Source organism: Grammomys surdaster, unplaced genomic scaffold (genome assembly GCF_004785775.1).
Source record: "Grammomys surdaster isolate TR1022 unplaced genomic scaffold, NIH_TR_1.0 63, whole genome shotgun sequence".
NCBI classification, from domain to species: domain Eukaryota; kingdom Metazoa; phylum Chordata; class Mammalia; order Rodentia; family Muridae; genus Grammomys; species Grammomys surdaster.
In genome coordinates, this window is record NW_021604565.1 from 632593 (window position 1) to 655835 (window position 23243).

Sequence of the window (23243 nt, forward strand, 5' to 3'; positions counted from 1 at the left end):
CTACATCCTGTTCAGTTGAATACCTTGACTATGCCTCATCCTGCTGAGAGCTGATACACAAAGAGATAGCTACTTCTGAGAAAAGCCCCTAACCACAAAATGTTCTAGGGCACAGGCCAAGAAGAAGCTGTACCTTTCCATGACCCCACCTGCCTTCCCCCTCCCCTGACCCGAGCTTGTTATAAAAAGCTTGCCTTTTTTAAAATACACGGCTCTTGACAAGCAACTGTTTGCTTGGGTCCTTCTTTTCTCTCGCCCGTTTCTCTTCCAGGTTTTGGTTCTCCTTGCCCCCACGAATAACTGAGACCCGCGGGTCGGGTCAAGCCTGGTCTACAGAGTGAGTTCCAGGACAGCGAGGGTTATACAGAGAAACCCTGTCTCAAAAAACCAAAAAAAAGAAAAAAGAAAAAAAAAGAAAAAAAGCTCATCTATGTATGAAAAAAAAAATCATTACTTCTTCTGACCTGTGGAATAAATCTAAAGCCTATCTCAATCCGTTATGTGCTATAATTGGGCTGTTTTGAACCCTTGTGGAATTCTAGTAAATTGATATTGTTTTCCTTTCCATAAGAATGTGGTGATTTCCCTAGAGTTGGGATGTACAGGAATACCAAAGAACATATCTGTTAGGTCTATTGTGGCTAACTATTAGGGTGCCACCTGTCTAATTCATAGAAATATATCTTTTATATCTGGCAATCGTCCAGGCATCTACTCTGATAGGTTGTTTATGTTCCTGTAGTCTACTGTAAATTTCCATTTGTCAATTGGTTTCTTTACTGGCCAAATTGGGCTATTGTAGTTAAAGCTTTGCGTTGGCTCTATAATATTGTCTTTTAGCAACGTTAGTATGGTGTCCTTCACTTCCTCCATCCTACCTTTTATGGGGTATTGTGGTGTGAAAGAGGGTGGTATTTTAGGTAGTTCTATCTGTGGAATTTTAACTGTAGCCAATACTATCTTTGGTTTTCTTTATAATTTAAAATTTTCAGGAATAATTTATGTATTGTGGGTAGTCCTATGATATTTTCTGGGCCACTGCACAGAGCGAAACCTAGCTCATAGTTCTTATCATATGCCTTCAATATTAATCTAGCTAGGGGTTATGACTTTGCCTCTAACTCCTACATCTATGAAGCCTTTAATTTTACCTGTATTCAGAATCTGTCCTTCATCTAGGGTATATACACTAACTTCACTACCTGTGTCCAACAGGCATTTAACTACTTTGGTGGTGCCATTACGTAGTATGATGGGTAGTGCTATTCTGAGTTTTAGATGTTGCATCCCTGAGATTGAAAGGGACATCCTCACCCTCTCAGGTTGTTCCTGAGTGGCTGCCTGTTCACAGGCCTTTGGTTGTTGAATTCTGGGTAAGGGGGTCCTCGACCATTGGACCCCCTTTGCCCTAAAAAAGGCCTGTGAGGAGCTTGCCCAAACAAGCATCTGGTGGGATTCCATGGTTTGCTTGGTCCAGGTCTAATTGGGAGGTTGGTATTTGGTCTTCCAAATGGTCTTGTATTTTTGAACCATCTCCTCATTCCCTTAAATTTCTTACCCTTTATGGGTAAGGATCCTACCTTTGCTGAGTCTAACTCTCTGTATGATTTTTAAAAATCTATGGCATCTCCCACAGTTTGACATCCTTTCAATGGTCCAGCCAGGGTCATTCTGAGATGCTGTAGAGCTCCTTTCAAGAGAATTTTCCTAAACTGAGCCAACATTAGTGCTGCCTGGGAGGTGGGTACCTGGTTGTAAATGAAGTAGAATACTCCTAATTTTCTTGCTAACTGAATTGCTTCTTGTAACTCATTCCATTTTACTGAGGCCTTGAACTGAGTAAGATCTAAGAAGGAGAACGTATATCTCCAAGCTTCACTTATCCACTCAAGGCAGTGGGTGTGTGTCTCCTCTGGCACTGTCTAACATATACTCTAGAGCATCAAACACAGTGGGATTTTCCACCACGTCCCTAATTTTGTGCACCTCTTGGTCTAATACTATTATTGTATCTGGTCCCTTCTCCCACAGTTATACTATATAGTATGCACCCTTCATGCTGTTTTGGGAATAATCTAAGTTTGTTAATTTCCAATGGGGAATATGCTCTGGTTTCCATTATTGCCTCCATGGTGCTGGCCTGTCCACACCCCCTTACTGGTGTCTGAAGCCAGGAGGCAGTCACTGGCAGTGAAGGGACCAGTCCTGACTCTAGAGCGTTTTTGAAAGGTTTGGAATAGTTCCACTGTTTGGTGATACTCATGGCTAGCCTTTAGCCCATCAGTTTGTCTTTATTTGAATTGACTATAGTCTTCATGAGTATACTAGGTACTTCTCTTTGTGATGCTTTTTCTATTATAGGTTTCCCTGTTGAGGCGCTGTTAATGGGACATCATTTTTAACTTCCCTGCACTTAGTCTTGTTTTTAACTATGTGGTTAGTATCCTGCCAAGCTCTTTCCAACGAGTCAGAGGTCTCTTCATCCTCTAATTTTATCTTTTTCATACCCTTGATGGGCCTTTTTATTCTGCTTATTGTGTTAATTTATAGACGATGTGGTATAGCACTTTTATTGTTTTCTTTTTAAGGTACCAGGTGGTATTACTTCTTGGTGAATTTGTCAATAATTCATTAAGTAATTTATCTGCCCGTTCCACTAGTCTTTTCTGAAACCACTCTGTCATTGGGTTGAGAGGCTTCTGCCCTCACCTTTTAGTCTACTTTGTGCCCGGCCCGCAGGGATTCGACGAGACTCTAGGGAAGGGAGTGAACGAATGAAAGGACAAAAGACACAAAGAATTCGAGCAAGTCTGGAGTTCTGATTGGGCTCTGAAACTTTAATTTTGGGTGCAGGTTATAAAGATACAGCAAAATGGGAAGTTTGGGTGAGGGTCATTGCTTAGGGCTATCCCACTATATCCTTATTGTCTAAGATCATCCCACTGTCATATCCTTATTGCCCTAGACCATCCCATTGTCATATCCTTATTGCCCTAGACCATGCCACTGTCGTGACTGGCTCCCAGGGAATGCCAGTGGTTCCTTAAGTTCCTGGGACCTGAGACCCGAGAACGTCCTTTCTTAACCTTGTACTGACTAGTCTTTCGAGAACAGCAGGTAATTTTCTGAGGTTCTCTAAGGACAGCGGGTAGTTTCCTGGGTTTGGCTCCTGGCAACTTTGTGCTCTATACACACTCTTCCTCCAGCCTTGGCCAGAGTTGGCTTCAAGACATCATTCGACTTAGGATGATGGACTCCAGTCCTCCCTGGTTTTTTGGTCTACTTGCTATGCCAAATATCTGCTCTTCCTCCAACCTTGGCTTTTTTGGGGAGCTTCAGGTTTGAGAGGCTTCGTGACATCTTCGACCTCAAGAAAAACCAATGCCATCTGAGTAATGGTTGTCAGGCTTAGACTAGGAGTTTATCCAAATTCTACTGCCCAGTAAATGGCCCGCAGTTTAAAGTGAGGCTGCTAGGTGGAGCTCCAGCCTCAGGATCAGTAAATGGCCTGCAATTTAAAGCTAGGCTTCTAGATGAAGCTCCGGCCTTAATCCTGCAGACTGTGGTGAAAAGTCTTGAACTGCCACAAATTATGATCATGGACAGAGGCGGGAGAAAAACCTCAAAACTAGGAGGAAAGGTTACACTAGCTTATTTATTCATAAGTGGCAATAGACAAACAAATAGCGAAATGGGATCGCATTCATTCACAGGCATATACTCTTCACTAACCTCCAGTATAGCCCGATGTTCATCGCTTCAGATGGGGCTCACGACGTGTTCTACTTTTTGGGTCTGGCTGGAACACGGTCCCTGGTGCAACTTTCTGGTCTGGCAGGAGCTCAGTCTGCAGTGCGACTTTACCGGTCTCATGAGAACTCGGTCTGCAGTGCAGGCTTTCTCGTTTGGCAATGGGCGTCTGGGTCAGTGGGTCAGATCTCTCATAGTGAAGGCATCTCCATGGGGCTCCGGCAATGAGCAATTTTGTCATTCTGGGCCAGACCAGAGTTTTCAAGCTACTTTCAGCCAATCAGGATTGAGGCATTTACCTTGCCACCTTTACACATACACACATACACACACACACACACACACACACACACACACAAATGCACACGCACACGTACACACACTGGGGATCAGTTTCCATGGTTACCTCTCAGCCAATTACAATTATGGCGTTCACATTTCCATTTTTATCGTAGTGCGCACACTCTTGCTTTGGCTCGGTTTCCATAATACATTCATCCACGATACCGTTTTACATTTTGTTCCTTACATGAGGGGATCTGCAGTGGGGTTCAGGTATTGAGAGACCGGGGATGGGAGGTGAGGTTCGGGAGAGAGAATAAAAATCAGTAGTTGGACAAACTTGAAACCTGGAACAAGTGAGGCTCCTGAGAGGATATGGGGTGATCCTAGCTGAGACTTCTAACAGTGGGAGATATAGAGCCTGGTGTAGGTACCTCCTATAGCCAGGCAGAAAGAACTTCCAATGAAAGGAGGAGGACACCAAGCCACCCACAAAACCTGCAAGATGAGTAGGGATAAAGATGGACCAGAGATAGAAGTAATGGCTCACCAATTACTGGCCCACCTTGAGACCCACCCCTGGGAAAGAGCCAACCTCTGACACTATTCATGATATTCTGTTATGATTGCAGACAGGAGCCTAGCTTAACTGTCATGTTGAAGGCTTCACCTAACAACTGATAAAAACCTATGCAGAGACTCACAGTCAAATATTAGAAAGAGCTGAAGGAGTATTATGGAAGTCAGAGATAGAGATTGGGGGAGTTGGAGAGCTCAAGTACACCTAAGAAGACCTATAAAGTTAACTAACCTGGGCCCATGGGTGCACAAAGAGAATGCATGGTCTGGACCTAGGCCTCATATAGTAGCAGATGTGCAGCTTGCTCTTCATGTGGGTCCCTTAACAGCAGTAGCAGAGGTGGTCTCTGTCTTGGAATCTTGTGCCTGCTTTTGGATTCTCCTTCCCCTAGCTGGGCTTGCCAGGGTGGTTTGGTATTAGTGGTAGGATGTGGAGACTCCCCTTCTCTGAGGAGAAATGTGGCTCTTCATACCCTCAGGGATTTTTGACCAATATGGGCTCATGAAGGCAATGGGGAGCAGAGATGATACGGGGGCAAGGCTCAGAAGCTCTGTGAGTACATAGGTGTATGATCACACAGAGACCAGCTGCAGGGAGTCACATCAACTTTACTTGGGATGATTCAATGCTTTTATAATTTCAGGGGATGGGATAGAAACATCTAGAATGGGCAAAGGTCATTGGCTGGAGGCTTAGGGTACCGAAATGCAACATTAGGAAGCATTTCAGGAGTCTCTGATGCTAGCTGAAAAGGCTTTTTTATCAAAAACTTGATTTTGTATTCTAACCAAGGCTATGAGACATTCCTCATGCAGAGGATTGTGAGTTCTGCAGACACAGTTAGAAAAGGAGAAGCCCTGCAAAGGAAGGGAGTCCTCCATACTGTGTCAAGCTGAAAGGCTATCAAGTCAATTGTAGACTGAGACCTTAATTAGCAGTTTTCCCATAAAGATGGGGAGGAGAATGGGAAAGGGAAGTGTGAGGATGGGTAGGGAGGAGGGGGCTAGCTATGATTGGGATATAATGGGAATTAATTAATTAATGGAAAAAGACATGGTAAAAACAAATATGTAAACCATAGGTATATGCTTTAATCCAGTTTATTGTACCAACAACTCAAGAAGTAATATATTATAATAGCAATAGTATAATTAATATCCCATATCATACTTATAGAAAAATTTGATAAAACAAGTATGCATTTTGTCGTACTGGATAGGCTTACTTCATACCTTATGCCAACCAGTTTTCTATTATAGTGAATCTTTTGACATGATGGTTTATTCTTTAAATATATACAAAAATACTCAATTGAAAATTAGTACAGTGATGACAAAAATAGCTCAGTGTGTGTTCTAACAAGGCTCATGAATTCAATCTCTGATACTTAAATGGTAGAAGAAAAGAATTGATTCTTGTAAGTTTTCTTATGACCTTCACATGTGTGTATCTACACATGTGTTCACATGTGTGTCTGTGCTCATGCACACACACACAGACACACATACATACAAACCCCAAATGATACAAATTTAACATATTAAATTAGTATAATAATAAAACTTTTCCTTACCAGTGTTGTTTATTTAAAATCGTATGAGTTAAAGATAATGCATTGTTATAGAATAAAATAATTTTAAGTTGTGCCTATATACATATACTTCTTTGATGTTGACAAGTTTGATTTTGTTATATGGACTTATTCTTCTAACATTTGGTTATGACAGCACATTATTGTTTCATATTACCTTTCTTATGTTTTATGATACCATATCTATATGTATTTCAGTTTTAATATATTTCCTTTCCTTCAATTCCTATTGAAAGTTAGGTACTGAATAACATACCACTCATAATTATCATTAGTTGCTTCATATTGAACATGTATTACTTATGCATAAATTCTCAATTCACCAAGTCTAAAACAATATAAAAATATAATTAAAAGAGAACCATAGTGCTCAGAATTGTAGTGTTTTAAATGGTTTTATCATACAGCCTGTTATTTAATATTGAGCACCTTAGATTAATTTTGAGACCTGATCAATGGAATTTTCATCTTACAGTTCAATTTTAACCACAATAATCTTTTCATATAAAAAATTCAGTAACTGCTGCTGTTAGTGCAATTAATTACATGCAATAAACAAAAGTCTTTCAACAATTCAGCAAAGTACTGAGCATAATCCAAGCACATAAGAGTTTGTCTTTGAGTTGTGAACTAATTAAACGGCAAACATTGCTACTTCCATTACTTTCAACAAACACAATTACACAGTTCTTGCCACGAAAGGATTATTTTCACAGAATTCTAATTAAAATTCCAGTTTTGTACTTAATTCTTTTAAACTCTGAACAATATATTTCCTTAACATGTATTTGTACATTCAAATTAATTTAGTTTTTTGAACTCCCATTGTAAAGTTAAATTGGTTTCTTTAGAAATAGTGCATTGATTTTATCCCCTGCCGAGTGTGAGGTGGGCATAAGCTGAGGCCTTATGTTCATTCTCATACCTCTGTCTTGTTCCTGTTCATTATACTACATGTTTATTTTATATTTAGCAGACTATGTTCCTTATAATGTTTCAATGTTGAGATAACTATTTTTGACTGGTGTGGCCCACTCTGTTTCTTCATCTTCTCTTCTACATTTCTACATCTGCTAAATGGAAGCATTGGTAGTTCTGTCCTCATTGTGTGTTGTACAGCCTCAAGACGCTAGCATAAACAAAGTTTTCTGAATAGAATCACTGGCATATGCATAGTGGCTTACTTCAGATTCTGGCAGGAATGGCTGAGGTCTCCTATTATCCCTTAGTCCCTACTTGTTTTAGGATCTGACTGGCATAGCCTGAACTCTCAAGCATATGGGCTGAGCTGCACTTCCCCAGAGGCACTTCCTGTATAATCTAGCCATTTTGTACCTTTGGCCTCCTGGCTGCTGAACTGGGTTCCCTTCTCTCCTTTCATCCTTCTTTTCTCCCTTCTAAAATGGCACAAGGTCACATTTACTCTAGACTCTACCAGATGACTTTGACTCTGGCTATGCTCTCTTTTTATCTACAACAAACTTTCTCCTCCAACATACCTAGAAGTCATGTCATTTCTTTTTGTTTCCTTTCTCATCCTGTTATTTCCAGGTCTCGGACCTCCAAGAGATCTCAAAGAATTGCCATATCCACTGTAAAGATACATAAGAGCCTTTATTTCAAACCCTGGTTTGGACCACAAGTTAAACAAAGTGAAGTTGCAGCCCCCTGTCAGGGAGTATATGGATTATATATACAAGCAGGTTACACAGGGGGAGGGAAGCAGACAAGAAAAGCTTTAATTTTTTTTTTTTAGCTCTGTTTGAGTTTATTTTTCTCATATGTAGAATAAAAAAATGAAAGAAATTAAAAAGAATGCTGCTTTGTATTAGCCCACTAGTCTCTCCCTGAAACCTTATATGCATTAATCTCAAATGTATATAGACTTCTCTATATATAGACAACTCTATATAGTCAAAAGGATGAATCTACAAAAATTCCACTCTGCATTCTGCTCCAAGTCTCACTGAAAACCAGACTGAAAATAGATAGCTGAACTATACTAAGGCCTGAATGCTCCCATCTATTTACATTTCCTTTGCCACGTGCACAATGTCTGCAAAGATCCAAGCCAAAAGGAGTCCTAGAATTAACACTGGAAGTGGATGCATGACCCTACTCCTATCTAAGAAGTTATCTCTAGATGGCAATTCTTTTCTTTTTTTAAATTTTTTTCTCAAATCATAATTAATTCACACAGGGGTATAAACACAGAAAGGCAGGATGTGGGGAAGGGAATGAACACTGGAGTGTTGGGGGAATACAGATATCTTCAGAACTGGGTATCAGCTGGGTGAAGGTTCAGGGGACAAGTAACTATGACTCTGACTATGACTCGCTTGTCCTTATCTAAGTTGGTATTGTCTGCCAAGGCTGCCTATTTACAAGGTCTATGACTACTCAGGCTTATAAATTTCCACAAAAGCTGCCTGTTGACATTAGCTTATAGCCATCTATTTCAATGATTTTCCACTGAGACCCAAGACTTGGTGTTAGTATACATTTATGACAGGCCTATTGCTGATTTGAGGCCTATGACTGATTTTAGGCATACAGTGTGTAAGCAGGGCTGCCCCTGACATCTCCTCCCTTCTCTAACTATAGAAGGGCTGTGGCAATTCTAAACTTTCGAAGGCAGGGATAGAGGCCTGACCTCCAGTACTTGAAGGGCACGTTGTAATGGCTCCAGTCCCCCTGTCATTGTCCAGTGAGGCATGAGGGCCATACCCATCCCAATGTCTTTTTCCTGGAGAGGGGATACTTTTGACATCAACCCTTATGCAGTCAGGCTTGTCCCTTAGGGGACCCAGATAGATATTTTTATCTTTTATTTATATTACCTTGCAGTTCTTAGCCTCGCAGCCTAAGCAAGAATTCAGATCGCCTGTCAGAGGGGGTTCTGGGTGGCCCCTCTCTGCTTTGTCTAGAGGCAGAAGTCTCCCCTTTTAGGTTGGGTGGAGATGGGTTTTGTAAACACCCTGTACAAAGTAAAAACCTCATCTTGAGTCTCGTGGTCCTCCATAGCTAACTTATCATAATGTATCTGAGTAGATTTTGCTACCAAATTATTTATCTGTTGTATCACAGAGTTAGTCCACCTATTTGAGAGCCAGGAACCAGCAGAAAAAAGCAAAAAGAACCCAAATAATGGTCCCAAGATAGAAGGAAATAGGGTTGACAAATTTGGAGAGGCTGCAAATCAATTCTTGTACCAGCATTCATCTGTCTCTTTCTCTCTCTGATTTTTCTTAGGCTTCACTACCTATTTCATGCTCTCTTTAACCCTCCTTGTCTTTTTTATGCAAAGGCAACTTTCTTCTTGGAGTGTTGTACATAGTCAAGAGCTGTATACAGTCTTTTCTGTTGTACTAGAGTAAATCAAGTCCAATAAGGATCTTTGCGATTTTAGGAGTTCTCTTCAGAAGGCGAAATGAGGGATTTCTTCAGATTAGTGATGTCAATCTCTAACTGTTTGATGTTCTTGTCAGTGGCCCTTCAAAGGTCTCAGTAGTATAAGTTTGTGGGACAGCATCTGGATTAGAACTTCTAACCGCAGACATCATGGGGGATTCATTTTTACCTGGAATGGAAAAAGAAGGGGATTCTCAGGGAGATTTCTCTTCCCTGGATGTAAATTGTTATTCATCGTATTTATGGTTGGGCCTGGCTTTGTGGGGGTATGTATTATTTTCATTAATCTTTTTGGTAGCCGGTTAGCTGTGCCTTCTGTGGTATCAGACAGGCATATCAATCCTCAGCCCCATAAGGGAACTGGGTCTGGGCCATTCCCTTTAAGGGTAAGAGGGTCCTTCCCCATATCTGTGGCAAAGTTTTGTTGGTCTTGGTGGTGCCAGAGGCAGTCAGCAGCAGATTTGCCATGAGCTTTCAGCTTTAGAGAGATAAAAGTGAACAAGGCATGATGGAGAGTATTTCAGGGGGACTCCTTCTGAGGGGGTACCATTTCCCCTCTTTTGTTTTTAAAGCCATTTTTTCAGAGTTCTTGTAAAATCAGGGCAGAAGTGCCAACAGTCGCTCCTTCCACACTCAGAGAGTCATAAAGACCCTATTTAATGATATATAAATCTACATTAATAATCTTTTGTCAAAGGACTGTTATAGCACCACTGACAACTAATCAGACTATATAATATATCGATTAGTAATAACTTCTTCTACTTTTTGTGAGATTACCTCTCTTTTGTCAATTAATTGTTGAGGAAAATTAGGATTTACCTCTCTCTTGAGAATATTGAAAAGAGACTTAGATTCTTTTGTGGAGAGCTTAAAATAGGATCTTAGCCAATTAGCAACTCCTAGAAACTTTTGAAATTAATTTAAAATAAGTAAATTCTCTCCCTCTCTCTCTCTCTTTTTTTTTAGACCCTTCATCTGTGTGGTTTTTTTTATTGGGTATTATACGAATCTACCTTTCAATGTTATCTCCTCTCCCATTCTCCCCCAAAACCCCTTATCCCATACCCCCTCCTCCTAATTTTTGTGAGGGTGTGCTCCAAACATCCTCCCAGTCCCATCTCCAATCTCGAATTCCCACAAAGTAGGGGATCCAAACTTTCAGGGACCATGGCCCTCCACTTTCACTGAAGTCTAACAAGGTTACCCTCAATTCCCTATACAGGTGCATGAGTCTCTCCCTTTGTGCTCTCTGGCTGGCGGTTTAGGCTTTGGGAGCTCTGGTTGAAACTTTTGATACTCCTTCTAGAAAGGACCAAAGCATCCACACTTTGGTCTTCCTTCTTCTATGTGAGTTTTACGTGGTCTACATGTTGTTTCTTAGAAATTATGAGCTTTTGGGCTAATATCCACTTATCAGTGAGTGCATACCATGTATGTTCTTTTGAGATTGGGTCACTTCAATCAAGATGATATTTTCCAGCTTCATCCATTTGCCTAGGAATTTCGTGAACTCATTGTTTTTAAAAGCTGAGTAGTACTCCATTGTATAAACATACCACATTTTCTGCACCCATTCTTCTGTTGAAGGGCATCTGGGTTCTTTCCAACTTCTGGCTATTATAAATAAGGCTGCTGTGAACATGGTGGAGCATGTGTCCCTGTTGTATGTTGAAACGTCTTTTGGGTATATGCCCAGGAGTGGTATAGCTGGGTCCTCAGGTAACACTATGTTCAATTTTCTGAGATACTGCCAGACTCCCTTCCATAGTGGTTGTACCAGTTTACAACCCTACCAACAGTGGAGGAGTGTTCCTCTTTCACCACATCCTCGCCAACATGTGCTGTCACCTATGTTTTTGATCTTAGCCATTCTGACTGGTGTGAGGTGGAATCTCAGTGTTGTTTTCATTTGCATTTCCCTGATGACTAGGGATGCTGAACACTTCTTTAGGTGCTTCTCAACCATTCGAGCTTCCTCAGTTGAGAATTCTTTGTTCGGCTCTGTGCTCCATTTTTTAATAGGGTTCTTTGATTGTCTAGAGTCTAATTTCTTCAGTTCTTTGTATACCTTGGATATTAGCCCTTTATCAGATGTAGGATTGGTGAAGATCTTTTCCCAATCTGTTGGTTGCCGCTCTGTCCTATTGACTGTGTCCTTTGCTTTACAGAAGCTTTGTAGCTTTATGAGGTCCCATTTGTCAATTCTTGGTTTTAGTGCACATGCCACTGGTGTTTTGTTCAGGAACTTTTTTCCTGTTCCTATGTGTTCCAGGCTTTTCCCCTAGTTTCTCTTCTATTAGTTTCAGTGTGGCTGGTTTTAGGTGGAGGTCCTTAATCCACTTGGAATTGAGCTTTGTACAAAGAGATAAGTATGGATCAATTTGCATTTTTCTACATGCTGACTACCAGTTGGACAGCACCATTTGTTGAAAATGCTATCTTTTTTTCCCACTCGATGGTTTTAGCCCCCTTATCAAAGATCAAGTGACTATAGGTACGGGGGTTCATTTTGGGGTCTTCTATTCCATTGATCCTCAAGCCTGTCTCTGTTCCAATACCATGCATTTTTTAATCACTATTGCTTTGTAGTACTGCTTGAATTCAGGGTTGTGTGTCCTTCCTCCAGCCTTGAGCAGGCCCGAGACCTTGTTTACCACAAGAGACCAGATAATAGGACCTAGGTGGAACTAACCACCTTGGTTGCATATCAATATACACCTAGGTGGAGTCACCCACCTTGGCTGCACGTAGATCCTGCTACAGGAACTTGAAAGAAGAACTGCCCCTGGGCTTGCCTTGAGACATCTCTGGCCGTGACACGTGACCAAGAACGGATTATCCCACCCATCTCGCCTGGCTGAAACTAGGAAGGGTTCAGGCGGGGTCTTCCCCTTTAAATTGAAAGCTTAACATTAAACCATCAAGCCTTGATCAGAGAACTTTGTCTTGGCTTCATCTTTTCTCGCTCTCCGTCCCCCTTTCATTCCCATCCCTCTTTCCAGGTGAACCCGTTCGACTTGTGGCTGCAGGTGGCTACAGGTGGCACCCAACGTGGGACCAGGAAAACGAGGGAGCAACCTGTGAACAGCTGTCTTGGTGAGGCCTCACGGAAAACGGAAAAAGAAGGAGAGCATCCCACACACTTGGTAAGGAGAAAACGACATTGATACTAGCGCTAGTGGTAACTAATTTTTGGAGGCTATGTTTGCATGAAGTGTGTTTAGAGGGGTATGATATATCTAGGTTGATCAGATGTTGATCCAACACCTATTTCGCCTAGGAGGTGACAGCAATTCGGGACAGGAGAATTTCAATCAGGCATTTGACGCAGCCTAAAAGCTGCTTCAGGCGAGAAGAGCAGGGTTAGAAGGAATTGGAAAACTAGAAAACAGGACACTGAGGTGTTACAATAGCTGCCTGCTACATCTCCTGAAGAACGAGATGAAAAGTTAGATCTTGAATATGAGAGAGAGAAAGAAAAGGTTCCAGAAAAGCAGTTGTCCTCTCTCTGAGCTGTGTCAGCAAAATAGAATGGAAAGGCTGTTTCAGAGCTCTCCTAGGAAGAGGAAATTCAGAGGAAGTCCTGAGTTTCTCCTTGACTCCTAGATGTCTTTGTCTGTTGTTTGTCCTTGGCGTGCCAATGTCCACATGTGTCAATTGTTTGTTTTTTGTTTCATTGTCTAAATGTATGTTCTGTGTTGCATGTTCAAAAGACAAAACGGTTACGTATCCAACTCTTGGTCTATTTTAACTTTGTTTTAAAGACAGTCTTAATATACACAGCAGAGGCTGATAAGCTACCCTACACCTGTGGCTAAGAGTTGAGCTGAGCTGAAAAAGCCTTTCCAGGAATTGATTGTTGGCATAAGCTGCTTTTAAAAAGAGACCAATAGCTTTTGGGTTTTATAAGGAAGCTAAGAGTTGTTTTGTCCTAGAAAAATCTCTGTGACAAGGTGCTTTTCTCTTGAAATTACAGCTAGAAAAGGCAACAAATTTTGGTTTGATCTAAAAATATAAGATATGTAGCCATTTCATTTTGTTTCTAATTAGTTTTAAAAGTATAAATATGTTCTACATGTCTTGATTACTGATTATTGGCTTATAAATTTTGGGTTTGATTAAAAGTCTACAACTTTGACAGAAAGTTATTTTAAAATGGTAACTCAGGGTTGGAGTCATTCAGAAATCAGATGTATAAAAGATTTAAAACAATGTTTCTTTAATGAGATGTTAAAAGCTGTACTATCAAACATTCATATAAGAATTGACAACAAAACTTTGTAACATAAAGATAATCTATTTGGTGTTGATTTTTAGAGAAAATAGATTGTTTACATTGTTTTTGCTTTTGGTTCTGCTTCTCAAATTATGGTTATACTCTAATGTTGCAAAAGAAACTTAAAATTATAGTTAAACTGCCATTATTCCATTGGCTACAGTTGGCAGTTCAATTGTGAGTTTAGAATTATTTGACTCACCCATGTTTATGCTTGAGAAAAAGACAGAGCAGGTAGTGTTGAATAGTAAGGCTATTTTGTCAAGAAGAGATTACTTGATTTGGAGCTCAGATTGGAGTGATACTAGTAAAAATCATAATGCCATGATGAATGCTCAGACAGGCATGTAGATTGAGATCTTAACATGCTTCTAAGAAAAGGTCAATATGAAGGTAATGCTAGTCAGGTTGAACTGCCTACACAGCTCTCAGACCATACAAGCAAAGACAGACTTACATAGACACATTCGTCTTTGCAATGAAATTGTGCCCTCATACAATCAGGGTCTGGCCATAGCTTGCACAGAACCATAAAGATAAAAGATGTTTTAGTTGTGGAAATTTAGATAGTTTTTAAAAGACTGTCTCAGGAACAAAAGCTTGAGCAACAGTCAGGTGACCAAGGTTACTTGACAGAAACTTGTCCTTGTTACAGGAAGGATAATCTTTGGGCCAGGCCTCAGGATATAGGCTGAGATGAAAAACATTTACATTTAAATCAAGACTTTGTACACAGTGGGTGCAACAAAAGCTTGTATTTCAGACATTCCTTTTGTCCTGACCTGCCTCTAGAGAGTGTTTTCTAGAATTTGTTTATTGCCTTGTTTGTTCCTTAGGGAGGCGTCAGCCTCAGACTCAAAAGAAATTTACAACAGCTTATGGGCCAGGAGTTATAATGATTATGCTGGAGGAATTAAAATTGTGCCTGCTTCCCTCCATGACATTATAGCTATGCCTGTTAACAAAAGAATTGCTCTAGAGTAAGAGGAGACAAGATTGGCTTTTATCTGATATTCTCACTCAACAAAAAGAAATTGGTTATTCAATTAATCCAAAACAAGTTCAAACTTAAGATTTACAAAACTAATGGGACACTACAGCCTGACCTGCCTACTCCAGCTTCCATTCAAGTAAATGCATATAAAATTATTATAGATTTAGAAGGTTGTTTTATACAGTTCCTTTACCTCCTGGTAAAGGTGAGAGGTTTACATTAAGAGAATTTACTTGTAATTAGTGAGAGCCCATGAAAGATATCTTTAGAAAGCTTGCCTCAAAGAATGATTAATGGCCTTAAAAAAATTTGTTGTTGCTTTAATACAAAAAGTTAATCGTTTATATCTCTCAATGTATATTCATTGTATATTTTATTGGCTGATCTCTCTAAAAGAGTTTTTGCAAGCCTTTGCTCTAATACAATGAGCTTTAAAATCTTGGAGTACTTGTTGCTCCAGAAAAGATTCAAAGACAATATCTTTTCAATATTTGGGAATTCAATTATATCTTAAACAGATTGTGGCACAGAAAATTCCAATAAGAATGGATAGTTGGGGCTGGAGAGATGGCTCAGCCATTAAAGGCCAGACTCACAATATTAGAGTTCAATTCCCAGCAACGATATGGTGGCTCACAACCATTTGTAGTGGAATCTAGACCCCTCTTCTGACTTACAGGTGTACATACACAAAACTGGTTTACTTTTAATGATTCTCAAAAGTTGTTAGGAGATATTAATTGGTTAAAACCTCATCTTAAGCTTATCATAGGAGAACTTAAACCTCTGTTTGATATTCTCAAGGGAGATACAAATCCTAATTCCCCTTGACAATTAACTGATGAAGGAGGAACAGCTTTGCTGAGAGTAGAGTAAGCTGTTAGTTATCAACAGATACATTATATAGACTGTGATCATTTGTTGGCTGTTTGCATTATTGCTACTCATGTGCTCACAGCAGCCCTTTGAAAAGAGAAACCATTAATGTAGATTCATCTACAAGTAAAGTTTGAACATCCTATTATAAAACTATTACAGTGTTAATACAGGATTGTAAGATAGAATCCTGAAAATATTTTAGATGAAATGTTTATTCCTTATTCCAAATAGAAATCAAGTTGATTATTGAAAAAAAAATGATGTTTGGCCTATTACATGACAAAGTTTTTAGGCAAATTTGATAATAACTATCCAATTGTTACAGTTTTCCTCTATACATGCTTTTGTATTCCTTATAAATCTACATGTAGCCCATAGAAAAGATGCTTACTGTATTTACAGATGCCTCATGTATTGAGAAGACAGTATATGTAGTTATATCACATGTTCATTTTCTTAAATTTCCCCCTGCTTCAGCACAAATAATTGAATTACGTGCTGTAGCCACTGTTTGAAATGCTAAAAATCAAGCTTTCAATTTATATACTCATAGCCAGTATATGGCTCATGGTTTATAATTCCTTAAAACTGTTCCTTTTTTAGATATTGCTAATTCTCAAATTTTAAAATTATTTATACAAATACAGCTTAATTGTAAAAACATGCACTGTTCTTTAACTTTATAAGACATTCAAGGGCTCATATTGGATTGCCTGGACTCCAGGGCAATGCCAGAGCAGATCTGTATACCAATCAAATTATAGACCTTACAGAGAAAAATGGCTGTAAAATTTTATTCTTTACATTGTCAAAATAGTAATAACTTGAGACAATAATTTGACATTTCTAGAAAGTGTACAAGTTAAATTACAAAAACTTGTTTTCAGTGTCCTCAAATTTTTCATAATGGTGTTAAGCCTTGAAGACTTATGTGTAATCAATTATGACAAATGGACATTACTCATTTTTTATTTTAGAAAATTAAAATATGTACATATGACTTGACACTCTTTTAGACTTTCTAGTTACAACTGCTTTAACAAGAGAAACAACTAAAAATTACAATTAGTTATTGCCTATATTATTTTTCTATGCTTGGTGTTCCATATCAGATTATAGACAATGGAACTCATTAAACATTTGAGATGTTTTGTTGACAGTTTAATATTATCCATAAAACTAGAATTCCTTATAACCCAATGGGACAAGGAATTGTTAAACGTACACATCACACTCCCCCCCCCAAAAAAATGGCTCCTTAAAACAAAAGGGGGGGAATTATACCCTCCAAGGTCACCAAAATTTTGTGTTACTTGTTTTGAATTTTCTGCAAACTGATGCTAAGGGTCAGTCTGCAGCGGATCGGCACTGGCATCCAGTCACTTGCAGCTCATTTGCCAGGGTCAAATGGAGAGACCCTCTAACTAATACATGGAATGGTCCTGACCCTGTTTTAATTTGGGGTTGTGGCTCGGTCTGCATTTTCTCAGAAAAAGAAAATGGAGCCCAATGGCTCCCTGAAAGATTGGTCCGTCAAGTGGAAACAGATCTCGAGCCTAATAATTGTGATTCTGATGATGATGGCTCAAAATCCTTATCTGCCAGCTGATTTAACTTGGCTTGTAGTCTTCATCTATACTTAAAGCCACTCACTATATTTGATGGCCAGACTTTGTGTCTGAATCCCTGTCAACCAACAGTTGGATTAGACACTGGAACATTTCCACTTCCAACCTTATTTTCTACATTGCTTGGATAAATCATGTTGCTTTTAATCTCTTGAACTTTGTGTCTCAAGCAGATAGGTTGCCTTCACACAGGATCGCTCTCGGCAAGCCCAGCTATTCATCATGGCAGTTATCCATCGCTATGAAGAACTGCATCGATTGCATGCCCACAGGTCCTTGGTCTGAATGTGGCTTTGGTCTATTTTGAGAAAGAGTGTGCAATTGATGGCCAGTTAGTCAAAGACGGGTAAGAGTGTCTTGAGCTCCTATAAACCTAAGGCAGAGGGGTACACCAATATGCTGTGTATCACCTCAGAGACGGGTAATATAGAAAACAATATAGATGCCAATCTAAGACAGACACGGTCACCCGGCCACTCTGTACCCCAGATGGGATGAAAAATTATACCCCATCCAGCTGCTGGCACTGCTCATATTTATAAAGTTAAAAAGGGGGAATTGTGCCCTTCCTCCAGCCTCGAGCAGGCCCGAGACCTTGTTTACCACAAGAGACCAGATAATAGGACCTAGGTGGAACTAACCACCTTGGCTGCATATCAATATACACCTAGGTGGAGTCACCCACCTTGGCTGCATGTAGATCCTGCTACAGGAACTTGAAAGAAGAACTGCCCCTGGGTTTGCCTTGAGACATCTCTGGCCGTGACACGTGACCAAGAACGGATTATCCCACCCATCTCGCCTGGCTGAAACTAGGAAGGGTTCAGGCGGGGTCTTCCCCTTTAAATTGAAAGCTTAACATTAAACCATCAAGCCTTGATCAGAGAACTTTGTCTTGGCTTCATCTTTTCTCACTCTCCGTCCCCCTTTCATTCCCAGCCCTCTTTCCAGGTGAACCTGTTCGACTTGTGGCCGCAGGCGGCTACAGGGATGCTGATTCCTCCAGATGTTCTTTTATTGCTAAGAGTAGTTTTCGCAATCCTGGGTTTTTTGTTATTCCAAATGAATTTTAAGATTGCTCTTTCTATCTCTGTGAAGAATTGAGTGGGAATTTAGATGGGGATTGCATTAAATCTGTAGATGGCTTTTGGCAAAATAGACATTTTTACTATATTAATCCTTCCAATCCATGAGCATGGGAGATCTTTCCATCTTCTGAGATCTGCTTCAATTTCTTTCTTCAGGGGCATGAAGTTCTTGTCATACAGGTCTTTTACATGCTTGGTTAGGTTCACACAAAGGTATTTTATATTATCTGTGACTATTGTGAAGGGTTTCATTTCCATAATTTCTTTCTCAGCCAGTTTATCTTTTGAGTAGAGGAAGGCTACTGATTTGCTTGAGTTAATTTTATATCCAGACACTTTGCTAAAGTTGTTTATCAGGTTTAGGAGTTCTCTGGTGGAGGTTTTGTGGTCACTTAAGTATATTATCATATCATCTGCAAATAGTGAGATTTTGACTTCTTCCTTTCCAATTTGTATCCCTTTGACCTCCATGTGTTGCCTAATTGCTCTGGCTAGGACTTCCAATACTATATTAAATAAGTAGGGGCAGAGTGGACAGACTTGCCTAGTCCCTGATTTTAGTGGGATTGCTTCAAGTTTCTCTCCATTTAGTTTGATGCTGGCTACTGGTTTGCTGTATATTGCTTTTACTATGTTTAGGTATGGACCTTGAATTCCTGATCTTCCCAAGACTTTTATCATGAAGGGGTGTTGAATTTTGTCAAGTGCTTTCTCAGCATCTAGTGAGATGATCATGTGTTTTTTTTCTTTGAGTTTGTTTATATAATGGATTACATTGATCCATTTCCGAATATTGAACCAATCCTGCATTCCTGGGATAAAGCCTACTTGATTGTGATGGATAATTGTTTTGATGTGTTCTTGGATTCGATTTGCTAGAATTTTACTGAGTAATTTTGCATCAATGTTCATAAGGAAGATTGGTCTGAAGTTCTCTTTCTTTGTTGGATCTTTGTGTGGTTTAGTTATGAGCATAATTGTGGCTTCATAGAGTGAACTGGGTAGTGCACCTTCTGTTTCTATTTTGTGGAATAATTTGAAAAGAATTGGCATTAGGTCTTCCTTGAAGGTCTGATAGAATTCTGCACTAAAACAGTCTGGTCCCGGACTCTTCTTTGTAGGGAGACTTTTAATGACTGCTTCTTTTTCTTTAGGGGTTATGGGACTGTTTAGATGGTTTATCTGGTCCTGATTTAACATTGGTAACTGGCATTTGTCTAGAAAATTGTCCATTTCATCCAAATTTTCCAATTTTGTTGAGTATAGGCTTTTGTAGTAGGATCTGATGATTTTTTTTTAAATTTCCTCAGTTTTCTGTTGTTATGTCACCCTTTTCAGTTCTGATTCTATTAATTTGGATACTGTCTCTCTGCCCTCTGATTAGTCTAGCGAAGGGTTTATCTATCTTGTTGATTTTCTCAAAGAACAAGCTCCAGGTTTTATTGATTCTTTGTATAGTTCTTTTTGTTTCTATTTGGTTGATTTCAGCCCTGAGTTTGATTATTTCCTGCCATCTACTCCTCTTCAGTGTATTAGCTTCTTTTTGTTCTAGGTCTTTCAGGTGCATTGTCAAGCTGGTAGTGTATGCTCTCTCCAGTTTCTTTTTGTAGGCACTTAGAGCTATGAATTTTCCTCTTAGCACTGCTTTCATTGTATCCCATAGATTTTGGTATGATGTGTCATCATTTTCATTAAATTCTAAAAAGTTTTTAATTTCTTTCTTTATTTCTTCCCTTACCTGATTATAAAGGAGTAGGGTGTTGTTCAGTTTTTGTGTGAATGTGGGCTTTCCATTGTCTTTGTCATTTTTGAAAACCATCCTTAGACCATGGTGATCTGATAGGATGCAGGGAATTATTTCAATTTTTTTTATATCTGTTGAGGCCTATCTTGTGCCCAATTATATGGTCTATTTTGGAGAAGGTACTGTGAGGTGCTGAGAAAAAGGTATATTCTTTTGCTTTAGGGTGAAATGTTCTATAGATATCTGTTAAGTCCATTTGGTTCATAATTTCTTTTAGTTTCACTGTGTCTCTGCTTAGTTTCTGTTTCCATGATTTATCCATTGCTGAGAATGGGGTGTTGAAGTCTCCCACTATTATTGTGTGAGGTGCAATGTGTGTTTTGAGCTTTAGTAAAGTTTCTTTTATGAAAGTCGATCCTCTTGTATTTGGCGCATAGATATTCAGAATTGAGAGTTCATATTTGTTGACTTTTCCTTTGACAAGTATGAAGTGCCCTTCCTTATCCTTTTTCATAGCTTTAAGTTGAAAGTCGATTTTATTCGATATTAGAATGGCTACTCCCACTTGTTTCTTAGGGCCATTTGCTTGAAAAATTGTTTTCCAACCTTTTACTCTAAAGTAGTGTCTGTCTTTGTCACTGAGGTGGGTTTCCTGTAAGCAGCAAAAAGCTGGGTCCTGTTTGGGTATTCAGTCCATTAGGAATTGAGTCCATTGATGTTAAGAGATATTCAGGAGAGGGTGTTGTTGCTTCCTGTCATTGTTGCTAATTGTGGAGACATCATTTGTGTTGTTATCTTCTTTTGGGTTTGATGGAAAAGGATTATTTTCTTGCTCTTTCTAGAGTATGATTGCCCTCCTTGTATTGGAGCTTTCCTGCTATTATTCTTTGTAGTGCTGGATTTGTCGGAAGATACTGTATAAATTCGGTTTTGTCATGGAATATCTTAGTTTCTCCATCTATGGTAATTGAGAGTTTTGCTGGGTAAAGTAGCTTGGGCTGGCATTTATGTTCTCTTTGGGTCTGTATGATATTTGTCCAGGATCTTCTGGCTTTTATAGTGTCTGGTGAGAAGTCAGGTGTAATTCTGTTAGGTTTGCCTTTATATGTTATTTGGCCTTTTTCCCTTAGTGCTTTTAAAATTATTTCTTTGTTTAGTGGATTTTGTGTCTTGATTATTATGTGACGGGAGGTATTTCTTTTGTGATCTAGTCTGTTTGGTGTTCTGTAGGCTTCTTATGTGATTATGGGCATCTCATTCCTTAGGTTAGGGAAATTTTCCTCAATAATTTTGTTGAAGATATTTATTGGCCCTTTAAGTTGGGAATCTTCACTCTCAACTATACCTATTATTCTTAGGTTTGGTCTTCTCATTGCATCCTGGATTTCCTGGATATTTTGTGTTATGAACTTTTTGCATTTTGCATTTTGCATTTTCTTTGACAGTTGTGTCAATATTTTCTAAGGTATCTTCTGCACCTGAGATTCTTTCTTCTATCTCTTGTATTCTGTTGGCGATGCTTGTGTCTGTGACTCCTGATTTCGATTTCTTTCTTAGGTTTTCTATCTCCAGGGTAATCTCCCTTTGTGATTTCTTTATTGTTTCTACTTGCATTTTTATGTCGTGGATGGTTTTGTTCAATTCCTTCATCTATTTGTTTGTGTTTTCTTGTAATTCTTTAAAGGATATTTGTGTTTCTTTAGGACTTCATCCTGTTTTCCTGTGTTCTCCTCAAGTTTTTGATAATGTTATTTATTTCCTTCTTATAGTCCTCTAGCATCATTATTAGAAGTGATTTTAGATCTGGTTCTTGTTTTCCTGGTGATATGGGGAGTTCAGGACTTCCTAATGTGGGAGAATTAGGTTCTGATAATGGCAAATACATTGGGTTGCTGGTGCTTGTGTTCTTGCGCTTGCCTTTCACCATCTGGATCTCCTTTGTGCTATCTGTGCTGTCTCTGACTGGGGCCTGTCTTTCCTATTATCTAGGTTGTGTCAGAACTGTTTGGGATGGGTTTTGCTGCTGGGGTTAGAGCTGAGGCCCAAGATGTGCTCCGTGCTCAGGTGGAAACCTGAAGGGGCCCGGGCTCCGGGTCAGGAGTGGATACCTGGGTCCCAGTGTGTCCCATTTGCTTCCTGATTGGGGGTAAGTATTGCCACCTCCTAGCATAAGATACTGCTTGGCAGAGAGGTCCTGAGAGCCTCTCTTCCACTGGATTCTGTGAGATTGTGTGCTGAGCTGCCTCCCAGGATCTGCGAGTGCTCGGGCCCAGACCAGATGGATTCCGTACTCCACCCCAGGAGTGAATTCCTGGGTCCCAGTGGGTCCCAGTTGCTCCCTGTTTGGGGGAAGTGCTGCTTTTTCCTTACCTGGGATGCTGCCTGAGTTAAAGCTCCTGGGAGTCCCTCTTTCTCTTGGTTTTCTGGTGTTGGGTACAGAGCTGCCGCCTGTGACCTGCTCTATGCTCGGGCCCAGATCGAAAGTCCATCAGATGGAGAGTACGCTTTAATGTTTTTACAAACGGGTTTCAGCTGCCTGGGATCTCTTAATTGGCATGATTTCTGTCTAAAGATGTATGGTTTTTGCTCTTCCCAAGGCCATAAGCCACCTGGGTTGGGAAGTGTTTAGCCATTTATCAGAGAGGGTGCTGGCTCCAGGCAGCATAGAGGCTGCCACACTGTTTTTGTTTGTTTGTTTGTTTTTGTTTGTTTATTCTTTTGTTGTTGTTTTTGTTTTGTTTTTGTTTTGTTCATCTGTTCATTGTTCCCAAGATGTGGGTGCTATTAGAGAGAAGATTTGTGTCCTTTGGCGCCAGTGGTGCCTTTTCAGGAGGAGTCAGGTGGCGGGAAGGGGAATTTCTATGTGAGAGGGAAGGGGGAAGGGCTGTGCCTGAGGCGCGAGCAGCCTTGCCAGGCCAGTACTGGCCATTTGGCCTTTTCACTGGGCTCCTTCAATCCCCCTGGTACTGGATTTGAAACCTGGGAGTGGCATAAAAGAGGTCCCACCCAAGGAACTT